Genomic DNA, 20726 nt, shown 5'->3' on the forward strand with positions numbered 1-20726 from the left:
TGGAAGACCTCGTCCAGAAAGTACAGTCAGCTGACCTAGTGGTCAAGCTCACAAGGAGCAAGTTCACTAAGGCTCAGGTGACATATCTAGGACACGTAGTGGGCCAAGCACAAGTACTGCACAGGATTGCAAAGGTACAAGCAGTAGTACAGTTCCCCATTCCTGCAAAGAAGCGGGAAATCATGAGCTTCTTGGGGATGTGTGGAGTCTGCTGCAAGTTTGTCCCAAACTTCAGTACAGTTTGGGACTGTAACAGATCTACTACAGAAAAAATTAATAGTATGGACTGAGAAATGCCAGGCACCTTTCGAAAAGTTGAAAACCATTTTAATAGGTGAGCCTGTGCTTGTAGCTCCGAACTTCAACCAAGCATTTAAAGTAGCCACCAATGCAAGTGACATCAGGTAGGGGCTGTCTTCCTCCAAGATGATGAATCAGGGATAGAGACACCAATTGGGCACTTCTCCAAAAAAACTAAACAAGCATCAGAAACAGTACTCCACAGTAAAGAAGGAAACCTTCAGTTTATTAATGGCTCTCAAACACTTTGAGATATATGTCTGAAATAGAAGCAGAGAGATCACAGTTTATACTGACCACAACCAGTTAACCTTTGTGGAAAAGCTTATGACACAGGATGCCTGGTTATTCCATTGGAGTTTATTTCTCCAAATGGATCACCTAAAAACACCCACATTGCTGGGAAATCAAATATGATTGCTGACGCCCTGTCCAGAACTTAGAGAGACCTGGTTAGAACTGAAGAGATAATATTGACCCAAGGCTAGGAGAATGAATGTGAGGCTGTGTCTGTGCTTGTTGTTTTATATTTTATTTCTCCCTTTGTCGTGAAATGAAAATACATTTCATTTCATTTGTTGTGTATGGGAAGTGTCATGACAGTGGATCACAGCCCTGAATTACTTACGGACATATTGAACTTTTTAAGATGTGTGCTTTTTAAAAAAGACCTACAAGCAAAATATGGCTGAGAATATAAAGTAACCACTTTCTAGAAAATTCCTATATAGATTATACTTGACCAACTAGTCCAGGGAGAACATGGAATGTCACACCTAAATAAAGGTGTCAAGGCCTCCTTCAGACAGACACACTTGAAAGGAAGAGATGCAATGCAAAAGGCTGAACTTTAATCTCTTCTAGTTGCAGAGACAATGGAGACTGATTACCACATCTCAGCAGTAACCATCTCCTATTGAATTATATCTCGGAATGTGGAAATAGTCTGAGTTGAAAGAAAGCAAATTCTGGGCGAAAGACATCTTTGTTTTTTCCCTTCCAGGAATACACAAGGGAATGGGTTAAAAAGCCAGCTGCAAACCTGATGTGTGTATCCTAGTTCTGGTGTGTTAGTGTGTGCTGTGAAGGTCACAGCAAAGAACATCAACTAGACATCCCTGCAGCTCGCAAGTAAAAATCTCTCTCTCTCTTAGGCTGGAGGCAAGTCAGCAAAGCCACAGTCACAAAGAAAACAGGACAACTCCTTTGGCTAACCTGCAGAACCAAGTGTCTCCAAACCAACTGCTCAACTGCTAAAGTCAGCTCTACTGGAATCACCCAACTTAATGGCCACAGCCTTTTCCCATTTACTCCTCACAGACAAGCCAAAGACTGATGCGTATTTTTAAAAAACTTTTACTTTTGGACTCAACTTCTCATTTCTGATCTGTGTGTATGTATGTAGCGTTTTTATTATTTTTCCTCAGGTTGTTAGTAACTAATAAACTTACTCTTTCTTTGACTCAAGAAAGCCTGGTTAAATTGGCTCCTTATAAAACATAAACACATTTAAGGCAGGATTTTACCGTTGGCGAGCAGGGGCAGGGCCCGCTCGCCGACACATAAAATGATGCGGGATGACGTTGGACTGAATTCCTGATGTCATCCTGGCCCATTTAAATTTTCAGGAAGGCGGGGCGCAGCAAAATCAGCTGCATGCCCGCCAATCTGTCAACGGCCAATTGAGGCCAATGACAGGATCAATTAAGCAATTAAAGGACTTGCCCGTCCAACCTTAAGGTTGGCAGGCAGGCCAGGAGCCCCGGTGGCAACTAGAAAAAACATGAAACCTCATCCACCGGCGGGATGAGGTTTTATGTAGGGTTTTAAAAATTTTAATAAAATTGTTATGGAAATTATGAACATGCTCCAACTCATGTGACACTGTCACATGAGGGGACATGTAAAGGAATATTTATTTTTAATATTGTTGAAAGTAGAGCCGATCTCCCTGAGGCAGCACTTAGCCTTAGGGAGATGAGTGCACTCTTTCGTGTGCATGCGCGGAAGAGCGCACTCTCGATTTTAGGGTATCCCCCCCGCCCCCCCACACACAGGGAGCGCATAGTGCTTTCCTGCGGACGTCACGCTGGGCGGGCCTTAATTGGCCTGCCCATGTAAAATGGCACCGCGCCTCCGATCGGGGGCACCGATCAGAAGAGTGCCTGCACGCACCCGCCCTTCAACTTCCCCCATGACGGGGGGGAAAATTCAGTCCTTGGACTGGGAAAAGGTATCCATGGGGGAAGGGACCCCTCTTAAATTAAACTTTGTCACGACCAAACGAGCAGGCTGAATAAAGAAGGGGAGCCAGCTACTTCCTCCTCATTTGGGAATTTAATAATTTGGGGTATCTCGTCTGGGATCATAACAAATTGGGGGACCTTGCCCAGGGGCTGGCTGGTCATAACACTTGAGATGAGCTCCACTTGAACCGGGCTGGACCAATGTCCTGGTCAATTGTATAACTAGGGCTGTGGACAGGGCTGTAAATTAAAGGGGGTGGGCGCGATCCAGGGAGGGTTCGTTTGAACAGTGGCTTAGAAATCCAAAGAGGAAAGGTCGGGGTATAGGAACAGTATATTGATGTGGATAAAAGCAAGCAAAGTGGGACAGGGAGGGACAGAGAGTTTTAAAAAAAATGTAATCAGTAAATTAGGTCATTGCAGAGAATAGAGGTAAATAAAAATTAAATTAAAGGTTCTTTATCTGAATGCACAAATCATTGGCAATAAGATAGATAAATTAGTGGCACAAATAGAGGTAAATGATTGAGATCTAATTGCCATTGCAGAAGCAGTTTAAATGTGATCAAGGTTGGGAAATAAATATTCCAGGGTACACAATATTTTGGAAAGACAGACAGAATGGCTAAAGAGGTGGGGTAGCCCTTATAGTAAAGGATGACATAAGGACATCAGTGAGAAAGGATCTGCCCTCTGAAAATCATGAAGTAGAATCAGTATGGGTGGAAATCAGAAATAACAAGAGTCAGAAAACACTGGTTTATAGACCCCTAACTGTAATTATACTGTTGGAGAGAGCATTAAACAAGAAATTATTGGACAAAGGAAATGTAATAATTGTGTGGGACTTTAATCTTCTGCAAGAATGGTCTAGAAGATGAGTTTGTAAAATGATTTTATGACAGTTTCTTGTAGCAATACATAGTGGAACCGACTAGGGATAAAGCTATCTTAGATCCAGTACTGTATAATGAAGCAGGGTTAATTAGCAATGTCATAGTAAAAGATCCACTGGAAAACAGTGACCATAATACCTTTCAATTCCAAGTTAAGTTTGAAAGTGACATATTCCAATCGCAAACAAAAATCTTAAAGTCAATTCCATAATGATGAGGGGAGAACTGGCTAAGGTTAATTGGGAAAATAGACTAAAAGGTATGGAGGTAAATGAAAAGTGGGAAACATTTAAAGAAACTATTCAAAATGTTCAACAAAAATATAGACCACTGAAGGCCAAAATCTCAGCAAGGAGGACCCAGCTATAGCACACTCAGGAAGTTAGGGATAGTATTAGATTTAAAAAAAGGCTTACAATGTTGCAAAACAAAAAACAGTAGCAAGTCTAAGGATTGGGAGTGTTTTAGAAACCAAACAGCCACCTAAAAGTTGATAAAAAGGGAAAGAATAGAATGAGAGTAAACTAGCCAGAAATATAAAAACAAATTGTAAGAGCTTTTATAAGTCTATAAAAAGGAAGCAAGTAACTAAAGTAAATGTTTGCCCCTTAGAAACAGAGATAGGAGAAATTATCATGAGAAATGAGGAATTGGCAGGGACACTGAATAAATATATTGTGTCTTCTACTGTGAAGACAGACACAAGTTCCATACCAGAAATGGACGATAACCTAAGGGCTAAAAAGTGAGGAAATTAGGGAAATTAATTTTTTTATTCATTTATGGGATGCGGGTGTAGCTGGCTAGGCCAGCATTTATTGCCCATTCCTAATTGCCCTTGAGAAGATGGTAGTGAGCTACTGCCTTGAACCGCTGTAGTCCATGTAGTGTAAGTACACCCATAGTGTTATTAGGGAGGGATTCCCAGAATTTTGACCCAGCAACAGTGAAGGAATGGCGTTATATGTCCAAGTCAGGGTGATGTGTGGCTTGGAGGGGAATTTCCATGTGGTAGTGCTCCCATGCATCTGCTACCCTTAGATAAAAGCAAAATACTGCAGATGCTGGAAATCTAGAACAAAAACAAAAATAAAAATACCTGGAAAAACTCAGCAGGTCTGACAGCATCTGCGGAGAGGGATACAGTTGACGTTTCAAGTCCGTATGACCCTTCATCAGAATTAAGACATATAGAAATGAGATGAAATATAAGCTGGTAGAAGGGGGTGGGACAGGAGAGCTCAATAGGGGGCCAATGATAGGTGGAGGCCAAGAAGAGACCGACAAAGATGTCATAGGCAAAAGGACAAAGGGGTGTTGACGGTGGTGACATTATCTAAAGGATGTGCTAATGGGGACATTAATGGAAGCAAGCTAGTGGCATATGGCCCTATTGCGGGTGGGGAGTGGAGGAAGGGATTGAAATGGGCTAAAAGGTAGAAATGAAACAATAGATCGAAATAAATTTAAATAATAGGAGGGAAAAGAAAAAAGTATAGTGTAAAAAAATTATAAATTGTTGGAAAAAGGGGGATCGGAAAGGGGGTGGGGGTGGAGGAGAGGGTTCATGATCTGAAATTGTTGAACTCAATATTAAGTCTAGAAGGCTGCAAAGTGCCTAATCGGAAAATGAGGTGCTGTTCGTCCAGTTTGTGTTGAGCTTCACTGCAGCATTGCAACAGGCCAAGGATGGACATGTGGGCATGAGAGCAGGGTGGTGTGTTGAAATGGCAAGCGACAGGGAGGTCCGGGTCATGCTTGCGGACAGACTGAAGGTGTTCTGCAAAGTGGTCACCCAGTCTGCGTTTGGTCTCTCCAATGTAGAGGAGACCGCATTGGGAGTAGCGAATGCAGTAGACTAAATTGAAGGAAGTGCAAGTGAAATGCTGCTTCACTTGAAAGGAGTGTTTGGGCCCTTGAATGGTGAGGAGGGGGGAAGTAAAGTGGCAGGCGTTGCATCTTCTGCGGTGGCATGGGAAGGTGCTGTGGGAGGGGGTTGAGGTGTAGGGGGTGATGGAGCAGTGGACTAGGGTGTCCCGGAGGGAATGATCACTGCGGAAAGCCGCCGGGGGTGTGGTGGTGGTGGGGGGGGAAGGGAAGATGTGTTTGATAGTGGCATCATGCTGGAGTTAGCGGAAATGGCGGAGGAAGATCCTTTGAACGCGAAGGCTGGTGGGGTGATAAGTGAGGACAAGGGGGACCCTATCATGGTTCTAGGAGGGAGAGGAAGGTGTGAGGGCAGATGCGCGGGAGATGGGCCAGACACGGTTGAGGGCCCTGTCAACCACCGTGGGTGGAAAACCTCGGTTAAGGAAGAAGGAAGACATGTCAGAGGAACTGTTTTGGAACGTGGCATCATCAGAACAGATGCAACGGAGGCGAAGGAACTGTGGGAATGGGATAGAGTCCTTACAGGAAGCGGGGTGTGAGGAGCTGTAGTCGAGGTAGCTGTGGGAGTCGGTAGGCTTGTATTGAATATTGGTGGACAGTCTATCACCAGAAATTGAGACAGAGAGGTCAAGGAAGGGAAGAGAAGAGTCAGTGGTGGACCACGTGAAAATGATGGAGGGGTGGAAATTGGAAGCAAAATTAATACATTTTTCCAGATCCAGACAAGAGCATGAAGCGGTACTGAAACAGTCATCGATTTACCGGAGAAAGAGTTGTGGGAGCGGGCCTGAGTAGGACTGGAACAAGGAATGTTCCACATACCCCATAATGAGACAGACATAACTGGGGCCCATGCGGGTACCCATAGCTGCACCTTTTATTTGGAATTCACTTCCTATTGTTTCCTCTCCGCCTTTTAGCCCATTTCGATCCCTTCACCCCACTCCACCCGCACTAGGGCCATCTGCCACTAGCTTGCTTCCCTTAATGTCCCCATTAGCACATCCTTTAGATAATATCACCACCGTCAACACCCCTTTGTCCTTTTGTCTATGACATCTTTGGCAGTCTCTTCTTGGCCTCTACCTATCACTGGCCCCCTATCGAGCTCTCCTATCCCACCCCCTTCTACCAGCTTATATTTCATCTCATTTCTATATGTCTTAGTTCTGATGAAGGGTCATACGGACTCAAAGCGTCAACTGTACCCCTCTCCGCAGTTGCTGTCACATCCCTTGTCCTTCTAGACGGTACTGGTCGTGGGTTTGGAAGGTGCTGTCTAAAGTGCTTTGGTGAGTTCTCTGCTGTTATTCACCAATCCACATTGGTGCATATCAGCAGAGATAAATTATTGGAGAAACTTAAGGGATTAAAATTCAACAAATCCTGGGAATCTGATGGCTTACACTCTAGGGTTCTAAAAGAGATAGCTGAAGAGATAATGAATGTGCTGGCTATGATTTTCCAAAATTCCTTAAATTCAGGAATGGTCCCACTAGATTGGAAGTTGGCAAATGCTACATCGCTCTTCAAGAAAGGAGGGAGAGAGAAAACAGTGAACTACAGGCCAATTACCCTAACATCAGTTGTTAGGAAAATGCTGGAATCTATTGTTAAGGAATGATTTTACTAAAGGGAAATACTATTTGAAAAATCTATTAGAATTTCTTGAGGATGTAACTTGTCGAGTCGATAAAGGGGAACTAGAGGATGTAGAATATCTGGATTTCCAAAAGATATTTGATAAGGTGCCATACAAAAAGTTAATAGACAACATAAGGACTCATGGAGTTGGGGATAATATATTAGCATGGATAGAGGATTGGTTAATGGATAGAAAACAGGGAGTGGACATAAACAGGGCTTTTTCAAGTTGGCAGGCAATGAATAATGGACTGCCACATCTCAGCTATTTACAATCTGTATTAATGACTTAGATGAAGAGACAGAGAGTAATGTATCTAAGTTTGCTGATGATGCCAAACTGGATGAAAAATTAAGCTGTGGGGAAGACACAAAGAGGCTGCAAAGAGATATAGATAAGTTGCGTGAGTAGGCAACAAGATGGCAGATAAGAGTATAATGTGGGGAAGTATGAAGTTATTCACTTTTGTCAAAGGAATATAGAAGCAGAATAAATGTGAGAAACTTTTAAGCGTTAAGAGACTTGGGTGTGCTTGTACAAGGAAAGCAGAAAGTTAGTGTGCAGGTGAAGCAAGCAATAAGGAAGGCAAATGTCATGATGCTCTTTATTGCAAGGGGATTGGAGTACAAGAATAAATAAGGCTTGCTACAGTGGTACAGGGTTTTGGTGAGACCGTGAGTACCATGTGCAGTTTTGGTCTCCACATTTAAGAAAGGGTATACTTGCATTGGAGGCAGTACAGCAAAGGTTCACTAAATTGGTACCTAGGTTGTCCTATAATGAGACCCCAAGTAAATTAGGCTAATATTCTCTGAAGTTCAGAAAATGAGAAGCGGTCTCATTGAAATGCACAAAATTCTGAAGGGGCTTGAGGGGGTGGACGCTGAGATATTGGGCGGAATTTTCCGTGCCTGTTGACGTTTGATGAGTGGACAATATGGAGGGAAGGCCAAAAATTGGCATGAAACCAGCATGCAATTGTCTGCTCCGTCTGTCAATGGCGAGCCGTGTTTCTCACTGGGAACTTCATTTTAATACATCTGCATATCATTATAAACCCTGCTTGCCAGAATCATCCCTCCGTGCTGGATCACCCGGGCACAATGGCGTGATTGCATAACGACGTGTTTCACAATAGTATTTGTAAGGTGTGTACCTGGCAAGCTGCACTCACGAGGTTCGCCTGTTGGACTTCAAGGTTGAGGCACCGTGCATTCAGGCAAGGGCACAGGCAAATCACTTTTTACCAGCTGGCTGACAGTGCAGTGCCAGGGTAAGGGCTGCATTGCCATTGACATGCTTGGAGTCTGGCCTCTAGCTTATCTGCCCACTCAAGCAATGCAGAGGCCTGAAAATACCACCAAATGCTCCAGAGCTTTTCTCCCCTCAGACACAGACTGCAAACTAATGAGCATTTTAGTGGACTGCAGAACAATTGGGCTGGGCATGTTATGAAAGCTGGCCATAGTGCAGTCACTGGCGGAGGCGCTCACAGCCCCTTGCAATGTCATCATTTAAGTTTGGACCAGTCTCCCCATGCTTCAAGCTAACAGTGCAGCCTCGCATTGCGGGTTAGGAAAATGCCTGCACCTGAGTTGAGAACACAGCATGCAGTCCAGAGGGCAAAGCTGCCACCAATCAGTCAGGTGGTGGGTGGGGTTTTAGGCAGCCATGCAGCGCACTAAACTCTGGACATCCAAGCGGTGCTTAACCAAGAGAAGTTCTTAGTAAAAGCAAAATACTGTGGATGCTGGAAATCTAAAATAAAAACAGAAAATGCTGGAAAAACTTAGGTTCTCCGTGCACCCAAGCTAACCCACATGTCTCTGTCATCCTGCAGGAGTACAACATTAGGAGCATGGAATAAAAACAGAAAATACTGGAAAAACTCAGCATATCAGGCAGCTTCTGTGGAGAGAGAAACAGAGTTAACATTTCGAGCCCATAAGGCTCTTCTGCAGGAGCATGGAGCCTGGTGACCTGTGCTTCATGGCTTATAGAGAGCGGAGGCGAAGAAGAGAGTGACAGAGGTGCCTGATTGGGCAGAGGGAACAGCACCCTAAGGAAGAAGGGGAGGCTGCGGCTCCCACACACGCTACTGAAGAGCCACAGTGAGCCTTCGCTGGTTGGTACCTAGCTAGACCCAGGGTCCCATAGATGGCGCTTGTCCCAGGAGCTGGTCGGTCACATCTGCCACCTGCTGCAGGATTTGGCGCTACAGGGACGGAGGGCATCCACTGCCGGTGGCTGTAAAAGTGACTGCACTGCAGTGCTCAGTTTTTATGCCATTGGCTCCTTTCAGGGTTCCACAGGTGGCCTCTGTGGGATACTGCAAGCCTCCATGTACAAATGCATCCATGAGGTCACAGATGCCATCTTCATGAAGGCGCAGAACTTTGTGCATTTCGCCCAGGATCAGGAAAGTCAGGAAACAAGAGCGCTGAGATTTTCCCAGATCTCAGGCTTTCCACAGGTGCAGGGTGCCATCAACTACACTCACATGGTGCTCAGATCTTCGTGGCAAAAGCAGCCAACTGCAAGGGCTTTCACTTACTGAATGTTCAGCTGGTGTGTGACCACCATAAATGCATTATGGAAGCCTGCACCCAGTTCCCATGGAGTGTCTATGACTCCGACATTCTCAGTAGGTCTCAGATCCCTGATGTCTTCCAGGGTCTACGGAGGCTGCAGGGTTGGTTCCTCAGGGACGAGGGTTACCCACAGAGGACATGGCTGATGACACTTGTGTGGTGATCTCAGAGTGCAGCTGAGAGAAGGTACGAGGCTCATGCTGCAATTCACACCTTGGTCAAGCAAACCATCGGAATGTTGAAAATAAGATTCCAGTGCCTGGACCAATCTGGTGGGACCCTGCAATACAGTCTACAGAGTGTGTCACATCTCGTCGTCGCCTGCTGCGCCCTTCATAACCTGGTGCTGCAACAGGGAGAGGAACTGTCTGAGGAGGAGATAGAGAAGCTGTACGTCTCCTTTGATGAGAGTGAGGAGGTCCTCGAAGGCAAGAATGACGGCGATGAGACCATCGCACGGCCAGATGAGGCAGGTGCGTATGGGAGGCCCTCATAGCTGCTAGATTCATGAAGGATGATGATGGCATGCAGTGAGGAGACACCACAGATCCTCACATAGGATTTGACTCTTATATGGCTGATGACATAGCCTCTGTGATAAAGCTCCTGTCATGGAGACACAGCGGATGCTCATAGTCCCTACACTCGGGGAGGATGATGACGAAACGCAGACTACATAGGTCCTCACATAGCTTATGTGAATGTCTGACTTCTATCTGGCTGATGGCAGCATGCTTGTGCTCTGTGAACAGAGTCATATCATGGAGATGCAGCGGGGAAACTATAACTTCACCTGATCCTATGGCATCCTTTGTGAGCTGAACCCTTCAGGACCACACTGTCACCAGACATAGATGCTGATGAGATGGGCCGCACCTCAAAGGTGCTGAGAACACACAGGGAGAGAATAACAGAACTCTGTGCTGGCAGGAAGGTTACACAAAGCACAGGGAAGAGGCCCAAGACAGAGACATCTGCCTTTAGCTCGTGCAGGGATCAAGGTTTCACATCCGAGTGACAAGAACACTGCTCATCAGAACAAGGAGCCATAGGCAAGGAGACATTCTTGGGAGTTTATTAACAAAGGGAACATTATGTACAAATGATTATCACCCATGCCCACATGGTGAAACTACATTTTCTTTACCTTCCTAACCCTGTCTTGGTATTCCTCCACATCCACAGCAGAGGTGGAGACAGCCTGCTGATTGCTATAGCCTGTGATGACTTTGATGGGTGTCCTCTGAAGGACCAAGACCTGGAGGGCTTTTGGGGTCCTGCTCTGTGGCACTGGCACCCTCCTCTGCCGGCAGAGCTGATGCTGCTGGGGTCACAGGAAGAGGGGATTCTGGAGGTCCAGACACTCCCAGAGTCACCTGGGTGGATGGCCCCGGGGTGTTGAGCTGCTTATCCTTTTTTTTATTCATTCACGGGATGTGGGCTTCGCTAGCTGGGCCAGCATTTATTGCCCATCCCTAGTTGCCCTTGAGAAGGTGGTGGTGAGCTGCCTTCTTGAACCGCTGCAGTCCACCCACAGCGCTGTTAGGGAGTTCCAGGATTTTGACCCAGCGACAGTGAAGGAATGGAGATATATTTCCAAGTCAGGATGATGAGTGACTTGGAGGGGAACTTCCATGTGGTGGTGTTCCCATCTATCAACTGCCCTAGTCCTTCTAGATGGCAGTGGTCGTGGGTTTGGAAGTTGCTGTCTAAGGAGCCTTGGTGAATTCCTGCAGTGCATCTTGTAGATGGTACACACTGCTGCATCGGTGATGGAGGGAGTGAATGTTTGTGGATGTGGTGTCAATCAAGCGGACTGTTTTGTCCTGGATGGTGTCCAGCTTCTTGAGTGTTGTGGGAGCTGCACTCATCCAGGCAAGTGGGAGTATTCCATCACATTCCTGACTTGTGCCTTGTAGATGATGGACAGGCTTTGGGGAGTCAGGAGGTGAGTTACTCGTCACACGATTCCTGCTTTTGTAGCCACAGTATTTATATGGATAGTCCAGTTCAGTTTCTGGTCAATGGTAAACCCCCAGGATGTTGATAGTTAGGGATTCAGTGGTGGTAATGTCATTGAACATCAAGGGACAATGGTTGAATTCTCTCTTCTTGGAGATGGTCATTGCTTGACACTTGTTTGTCACGAATGTTACTTGCCACTTGTCAACCCAAGCCTGGATATTGTCCAGGTCTTTCTGCATTTGGACACGGACTGCTTCAGCATCTGAGGAGTCACGAATGATGCTGAACATTGTGCAATCATCAGCGAACATCCCCACTTCTGACCTTATGATGGGAGGAACGTCATTGATGAAGCAGCTGCAATTGGCTGATCCTCCTCCTATCGGTGCCCAAGGGCCCCTGGTGGACTCCTTGAGAAGGCGAATCTGGAATGAGATCGAGCTGCCCTGCACTCCTCTCGTGTTGACACTGTTGGAGACCAACTATGGTGTCAGCAATAGAGTTCAGCTCACGCAGCAGTGCAGGACTGATGTTCTGGACCAAGGCCTCCATGGCAGCACCAGCCTACCAGTGTTGACCTCGGTGTATTGGTATGCCAGCACTATCACCTCAGACTGAAGGTGAATGGACTCCTCCATTGTGCCTTGCAATCTGAAGAGCACAGTGGACATCCCTTGCTGATGTTCCCGAGCTTGCAGCTCAAGCGATTGAGGTATGACCGAGTCCAGGGGTTCATCATCTGACTCGGACTCAGCAGATTTCTGGTCTCCAGCAGTCCTCCGAATGCTGGAAACCTGGGAAGTCTGCTGCCTGCTGTGGATCAGACAGTGCTCACCAGATTGTGACCTGAGGCTACTCTAAATCTTGGTCCCACCGAGGTGTGTCTCTCAGCGCTGGTGGAAGACATGGGTGGGCGTTGTGACGGGTTTTCAATGAGGGCTTCAGCAGATTCCTCTTCTGAGCTGTCTATGGGGCTCGAATCGAGGACCAGGGTCGTGGACACTCTTGGCTGTTTCCCAGATATGCCTGCATAACAGTAGCCTATGAAACAGGGCATCATTCACAGCATGGCTGTCTGATAGATGTTGCATTGCTGGATTCTCACTTGGTAGAGCACTGGCAACCTCACCATCAGCACAGGGATGGTCCAGATCTTCGCCGGCCAGCTGGATGACTCTCTTTCCAAAGTCTGTGAGGACCGTGATTTCAGGCCTTCCTCCACCAGCCATACCCATGAAAGAGTAAAAATCTTTGTCCATGGAACAAGTGGCCACGCTGCAATCAAATGAGTACATGCAGGCCTTCATCAATGGCTTGCACACTGTGAATGCCACCTTAAACAAGATTGATGAAGCTTCAGTCTACCACTGATCTGTGGTAAAGTGCTCTCCAGCTAATTGCTAGGAGGAAGTGCAGGTGTGTCATGATAGCGATGATGGTGAATGGGGATATGAAAGTGGGGATTCTGCTAAAGCATATCCAATTCTGACACATTGCCTGTCCCCTCAGTCAGTACTCCCAGGTGCTGCCTTGTGTCCAGATGGCTGAGCCTAGTCTACACAGGTGGGGGTATAGCAGTCTCTGGTGGAGCCCTCACCAACTCCAAGACCAATAGGACATGTCGTCTCAGCAGTCAAAATAGTGATGTGAACAACCCACCTCTACCTCTGTTGAAGCCACAGGCGTTGCACCCTGAAAATGATAAGTAAAGATTTGTAGTTGCACATGGGTGTGTGACGCAATGTTTGATTGGTAACGTGCTGCTAATGACTCATGTAATATTATTTGTTTGCCTCATTTTGCTACCTTGCCCATTTTTGCATGCTGCTAGCAATGGTTTTTCTCACTTGTGGTGGATGGTAACTTGAGCAATATGGTGACTGGAAAAGGGATGCTTAGTTGATTGCAGAACTGCTTTGTATTTGGGGAAATCGGTGGGGTTGTGGGGAGGTAGTGGGTTTCGCATGTGGCTGCCAGATGGGTGCATTAGTGGAACCTAACTGAATCTTGCTATTATAAGGATATCCCAGGCATACTGGGCAGCAATGTGTGCCGCCTCTGGTGCACTGGCCATATGGCATTCCTCCGCCTCCCGTAGGCCTGCAGCCACTAATTTTTGCTATTTTATATTTTTTCATTTTATTTCTGCTCTACAAAATAAGTGTAATTATGCTTTAATTCAAATAACTAATCAATAGTAATCAATGATATTATTAACTGTGGCCTTGTTTTCCCCAACTGTTTTTCATGCTGGCCATATTCACAGCTGATAGTTCGTCTATATCATTGTTTTCCCTTTTCAGGCTAGATTTGCTAATAGAAGTTGTCCAAGCAGTGTCTTACTGCATTTGATGAACCTTGAACTATAAGCCAGGACAATGGATAACCTTGCATATGAGGTGATCAACTATGGTGTGGAATCAGGAGATGGAATTTGATTGGTGAATAATATGTAACCTGATTGATGGCAAATAGGAGACACCAAAAAATGCATAAATGTGAATACTGCAAAGTCTGCAAACCTTGCAATGCCTGCGAGGAGAATTTGATAATGACTAACGTTTACCAGACTCTTATTTTGAGAAGGCCTTAAAAGGCTGGAATGGAGTCAGAAATTGGACTTAAAGGGGCACAGCATCCAACGTTTGGGGCTGCTGCCAGAATGAATTAGTCAACCACTCAAGACTACAAGAGGTAGACAGGTGTCAACTGAGTGACTGGCCAGAGTGTCCACCCAAAGGGAAATCTTTACCATTTTGGGGAGCTGTCATGAACAGACCAATTTGGGGTTACCAGTTGTAATATAGTATGCTCCTGTATGTATTTGTAATATAGTATGTAAGTTGTCCTTCTAAAAAGTGTTTTTTTCTTTTCTTTCTAATAAAGTTATCTTTCCTTCCTTCTCTTTTAACCATTAGCAGTTGTTTAATAGTTGTCTAATAAAGATTGTTGTTCTCACTTATTGCTTGGTATTGAGTCACTCATTCTTGTTTGCCCAGAGTGCAGCTCCAAATCTAAGTGAGACTCTGCACGGGACTCTCATGCCCTCACACTCTCCTCTGATATGGCACGCATTGTAGCACTCCTGGGCTTCATTGGTTGGGTTCCTCATGGGTGCCATAAGCCAAACTTTTATCTCCTTTCAACCAATTGGTTAAGGCTGCTTTGAGGTGTGAGGTCATTAGGGAGAATAGACCAGTAGAGGACGAAAGCATCCGGCAGTTCCAAGGGAATATTGCACACACCTGCATGATCATCTTTTTGTGGTTGCATACCTGTTGTATGTTGATAGCTCATGAGCACTTCTAGATGATATGGCAGTTTCTGGATTGCCACATACGTGCCAGTCAACAATGCCCTGCAGTCATGGGAAGACAGCCAAAGATGCACACTCAAGTGTGCACTCATTCTGATTGGCATTGGATGTGGCATAGTGCACATATTTACCTGCGCTGGAAACCATAACATCAGTCATCTGCGTACAGCATTTGTGGGTGGTCAACTGTGAGATCCTGCAAATGTTACTGACTGATCTCTGGAGGGTGAAGCGTGACTTCCAGGTACAGTTGGCAACAGGTCTTCTTCCAGCAGGCTGTAAATGTCTGGCAGAACCTGACTTGAGAACCTGAGCCTCTGAGACACTAAGGGCAGGATTTTCCCTTCGTCGGGTGGGCGTGGTGGTCGGGCCCAGGAGCAGCCGCAAAACTGATCCTGGCCCGTGATTAGGTCCTGACTGCAATTTCACGTTGGCAGGCCGAAAAAAGAAACACAGCTCTGCACTGGCTGGGAAGGGACGGGGGCCTGTCAGCCGCCAGGTCCAATGGCGACCCGGCATCCAGTTTAAAGCAGACCAGGCAGCACCTGAAAGGCTGCCATGGAGGGTGTTTCCTGAGCTGGCATGATGGACTTGAGTGCAGTTGGACACGGCAGGCGGGATGGCAGGTCGGGTAGGGATGTCGGGCAGGCACTCGGTCCCCTGCTTCTCTGATGAGTGCATCGCCATCCTCCTGAAGGAGGTAGCTGCCAGGAGGGACACGCCTGTCCCCAGGGATGGGAGGAGGCTACCGCACCTTACCACAAGGGCATGGGAGTTGGTCACAGCGCTGGCCAGCAGCTGTGACGTGGTGTGGCGTTCCTGGGGGCAGTGCCGGAAGTGCTTCAATAACTTGCTGCGCTCAAGAAAGGTGAGTACCATGTTGGCATCGGTCAGTGTGCAGAGATGTTAAGGTCTGACTGTCCCCCACCGTGGAACTCAGGGGTGCTAGAGTCTGAGTGCCAACTGTCAATGATGCCGGAGCTGCCAAGGGGGTGAGCCCTGGCTGCTAGGACTGAGTGCCATGACTCGGAAGTGCCCTGCAGGTACTGCTCAGTTGGAGTTGGCCAGGCTTCAATGGTGCTGCATGTACAGAATGGATTAATCAATGCTCCTCTGTTGTTTCAGAAGATTGCCCACAACAATATAGAAAGGTCGCAGACCAGCAAAGCTAGCCTCCTAATCCTTTCGAGGTATGAGCAAGATGCCTTGGAGCTGCTTGTCGTCTCTGCGGGCTCCTCTCCGGGCGCTTGGGATGACGGCAGTTACTCCTCCGCCAGTGATCGTGGCATCTGATGAGGCTGCGACGGACTGGCCGCTCCCTCTCATCAAGGCCAACAAGACAACAGAGTCAGTAGGCTGTCTCCAATGCCGATGCCAGTAAGGGGGGAGCACCTAGAAGTAGCGCTCGCAAACGCAAGTTAAAGGCACCATGAGCACAAGAGGGACAGGTCACAGGTGATTTTATGTTCATTTTTGTTAACTTTATGCTGGTCCGACGTTGAATACCAGAAACTTATCTGTAAAGATTATTGAATTGTCAGAATGAGATAAATTGTGTTTTTGATGTTATGGCCTGAATATGCTTTACCTTTTTATTTCATTGGTGTGGGAAATGCCAGTATGTAATGCTGGACGTAGGTGGTTCTGAACTTTATTGCACAGATACTGAGTGTTCTTTGTGTTCAAATGGAAGTGTCCTTTCAGACATCCAGGATGGAGGACGCAGCCTTGGCATGCGTTTGAAGCTGATCTTTAGCACCTTGCTGAAGGAACATTGGATCAAGGCGTCCTGGGTGTCCCTGCTTTCTTGCTGGTTACTGAGGTCTGGTTCCAGGCTCTCAGCGTTCTCCTCACCGTGCTCATCTGTGGCCTGTGTAGCTGGGTCAAGATCCTCTTCCTCCAGTGCGTCTTCCCTTGCCAGTGCCAGGTTGTGGAGAGTGTAGCATGCAACCTCTCTGTGACACCTCTCTGGGGGTTATTGTAGCTCCCCCTGAACGGCCCAATCCTCACTATCGCCACCCTAGTGGAGGCATGACTCATATTGCAACCCTTCTCTGCCTCTGTTCCTGGGTGTACAGCTGGTTGGGAGACTTCACACAGACCCCCACCAAGCACTGGAAAGAGTCGGAGGCATAGAAGATGAGGGCCACTGGCATGGGGTGTCCACTCAGTTGGAGCTGATCTCATGCCCAATCATCTGGTAAACGGAGGATTGCTCTCCTTTAAGAGGTGGAGCCTCCTTTGGCATTGCACCTCAGACATATTGAGGTAGCTGCATTGCCGCCTATAAACCCTGGCAGCAGGATTGTGGCATCTTCTGAGGCCTCTTCTGCCTTGGACTACCTGCTGGCCCTGCGCCCCTTATGTCTGTGCCTCTCCTCCCACAGGTCCCTTCCTGGAAATTGCACTGGGACGCCAGGCCTCCTCTCTCTTCAGCCCCTCTCTTCCTCAGAGGAGATGCCTCCAGCAGAGACCACAATCCCCGTTACCAAGGTAAGAGAAGGCTGTCTGATATCTGGAAGGGGCCACACTGTCTGTATCCTCCTGGGGCCAGCGGACAGTAATGAGTGCTGAAACAAAGCCTGGAAATACTAAGAATGAAGCCCCGAACACAGATGAAGCTGTCAAGCACCATTAAGCAACCAACTACAAACTCTCTCTAAAATGGCTCACTATTCACACTGGCAATGCTGCTTACCCTTTTTATCCTGTCCTTGGATGAGGTTTGTGAAAATATCAGCTGGCCACCTGACTGTTTTGCCTCGCAACGCGCAGAAAATTGCACGGCCAAGGTAACATCACAGTCAATTGGACCGTTAAGGCCCTTAAGTGGCCACTTAATTAATGGTGGGTACCGCTCTGGCACCTGGGCATGCCTGCCGAACGAAATATCGCGCGAGTGCTCAATGATGTTCGGACGCTCACCTGGCGTCATCATGCACTATTTTACTCCCATTTGGGTTCACCTATGGGACAATAAATTCTGCCCTAAGTATTCAGACATGTCCAGGAAGCTGATCTTTTGCCTGGACACCCTACACATGCGAATACCATCTAGTGAAAACAGCAGCTCTCTGCTTATCCCCTGTCTATTGAGGATTGGGAGGCCTGAAAGGACCAGGCTGTTGCTGGCATTATTGCTGGTGCTCTTCCTGCTGCTGGTGCACTCTTCTTAGGTGCAAGCCAAGATAGCATAAGGAGTACTCATGATGGTCTGTTATATCACAAATGCATAGTGATCAGCTGTACAAGCCATCCAAATAGTGAAAGTAACCTCCAAACTAGTAAACATCTGTAAATTAATGCAAGTATCCTGCAAGGAAGTGAAAGTAAACTCTTAAAATAAGAGCTGGGCCCAAAGCATTTCACACAATTATGCAAGGGAGCATAAGTGGTTTCAATACTTCTGAGAATTTCTACTGCCATTTCTTCAGCCCCATCAATTGCCGCTATGCTCTTGCCATATTTTTGCCGGCGAGTTCGAGGAAGCTAAGGAAACCAGAACACTCTCAGTTAAATCCCAAAACCCCATTAAAATGGCCCTTAATAAGCTATTAAATATTTAAATTGTCAACCCATCTCTCCTATGGAGGTTTCTCATGCGCAGCCTAACACATTGCACTTAAACGTGAAAAGCGATGGGTTGGAGGCCCAATGTGTTAGCAATTCAGCAATTCTGAAATGTTGTCAATTTCAGAAGGATGTCCTGGCAATCCATTTAAAGGCACCCCTGACTCAGGAATGTAGCAACTTCACCAGAAAGCATTCTTGGTCGTTTAAGAATTTTGGACTGAAGAATTTGAATTTCAGCAAACTATTGCAGTCGGTAAAAGTTTGTTTATAAATGTGTATAACCACTCTGCTAGTTTGGAAGCGTTCAGGGCCTTTGCCAGAGAATAAATAACATTGGGGTGCAGCTGAACTATTCCCTAGATGAATTACAAGTCTGTAGGCAGATATTTAACCTCAGCCATTTGTCTCTCCACAGATAGCCAAGAGAATGGAGCCAGGAGCTGGGGAGGGCAAAAGATCAAAGACCAAGGTTCAACAACAATTCCTGTGAGTCCTCCTCCAGGCTGTGGGTGGCAGGCATGAGATCCTCATGCCTGCTGATGGCCAGACAAAAAGCAGCTGGATGGAGGTCACAGCAGAGGTTAGCAGGTTTGAAGTCACCCAGTGGACCTGGCTGCAATGCCACAAAAGGCTCAATGACCTTTTGAGATCTGCAAGGTGATTGTGTCACCATTATAAAGGTGGACATATATTGAAGGGTGATGTGAAGGGTCAATTATGGGATTGCCTTTTATGTTGCCCAAGTGTGTAAGGTGGCATGATGCAAACATGGTACTCTTCATGGCAAAAGGGGTTATTGAGGTGGGGGGGAGGGGGGAGACAGCAGGGGTTAATGCCACACCTGTTTGTTTGCAAAGGGCATTGAGAAAAAGGTGAGACGACAAAATACATAATGGTACAACAGCATTATCATCACAAATTGCCGCCTCAATTGCAGAAGATGACGCGCAATGCAAGAGTGTGGAACAGGACTGGAGGTGGCGTACCGAGCTTGGCTATACTGACATCCATCAAGTAGGAGGTCCTGCAGTTGCTGAAAACTGGGCCAAAGGTTGAACTGAGATAGGAGGAAGGGCCCGAAGTAGTGATATTCCAAGGGCGCATTTTTATAATTCCAACAAGCAGTTCTGAAGGGGCTGGGGAGGGGACCATGCATGAAACTTGGAAAGCTGGCAAGAAGGTAGCATTGATGGTTTGTGACTTTGAAGGCTGACATACATTGAGGAGGAAAGTGTGCCTCTATGTTGAACGGTGCAAGGTTCAAACGCATTCACATCTCCCAAGAGTTTCAGTGTTTGCAGTGAGGAAGCACGTCTCAGCTCACTCATCTCAAAAGTTGAAGGTGCCCTTAACACTCATTTTTGATCCCCATAGGTGCAACATCAGACCAGGCTGTCTCCATTAATTCCTCCTCAGGCAGGGGTTCCTCTCTCTGGAGGGCCAGGTTGTGCAATGCACAGCAAACGACTACCATATGAGACACACTGGTTGGTGCATACTGGAGAGCACCACCTGATCTATGCAGGCATTTCTACTCACTGATGGTCCTGGTCGTTGGGTGGCTATCGTTGCACCTACGCTCAGTGGACTTTTCACTGGAGTCATCATCAGTTTTTAAGGGGTAGCCTTTGTCTTCAAGCAAGCAGCCAGCCACCCAAAGCTTCTGGGTAGTAAACATCCCGGTACCTGAATGTCTGAGGATGCACACATTGCAGCTGCTTCCTGGCTAACATGCACACAGCTGCATAACTCTTTGATTGTACATTTATTGAGTGTTATCCTTTTCAGTTTATGAATGCCCCAAGCTGTTTTTCTGGTATGTTTATGGCTACTTGGATGCAATCAATTATCCCTTGTACCCATGTGAAACTAACCATGGCTGCAAAGCCTCTGGCTCATGCCACTTGTCAGATGTAAAGCAAATATCCTGATGTACTGATAAACATGACATCAGTAAAGACCTTAATACAAACATGTGCTGTAGGCTGGGGGACTTCACTGAGTTGATCCCACTGAGGTCTCCAAGTGCGGCCTGGAATGAGCCAGAGATGAAAAAATTCAATGCCACTGTTACTTTTAAGGTCAGACATCGGGTGGTGACCCACACAATTCGAGGCTATCTCAGCTGAAAGCATGTTGCAGAGAGATATGACAGATTCTCTTGAAAGATGACGTCTTCGGAGGCACCTTCAGATGACAGAGCGAAGGTAAGACATTCTGACCCTGTACACTTAATTAGCAGGGTGGAGCCTCCACCTACCTCTGCCTGCCTGCTGCTAGAGCCTCCCCTCCAAAGCCCTCACT

At 46.8% G+C, this 20726-nt stretch overlaps 1 protein-coding gene across 16 annotated transcripts in view; it reads right to left on the reverse strand.

Moving 5' to 3' along the window:
- The window catches only part of LOC121292797 (coiled-coil domain-containing protein 9-like), a 272485-nt gene that overhangs the window by 12450 nt on the left and 239309 nt on the right, over window positions 1-20726 (reverse strand). The window lies entirely within an intron of this gene.

This window comes from Carcharodon carcharias, chromosome 20, assembly GCF_017639515.1.
Source record: "Carcharodon carcharias isolate sCarCar2 chromosome 20, sCarCar2.pri, whole genome shotgun sequence".
NCBI lineage: Eukaryota > Metazoa > Chordata > Chondrichthyes > Lamniformes > Lamnidae > Carcharodon > Carcharodon carcharias.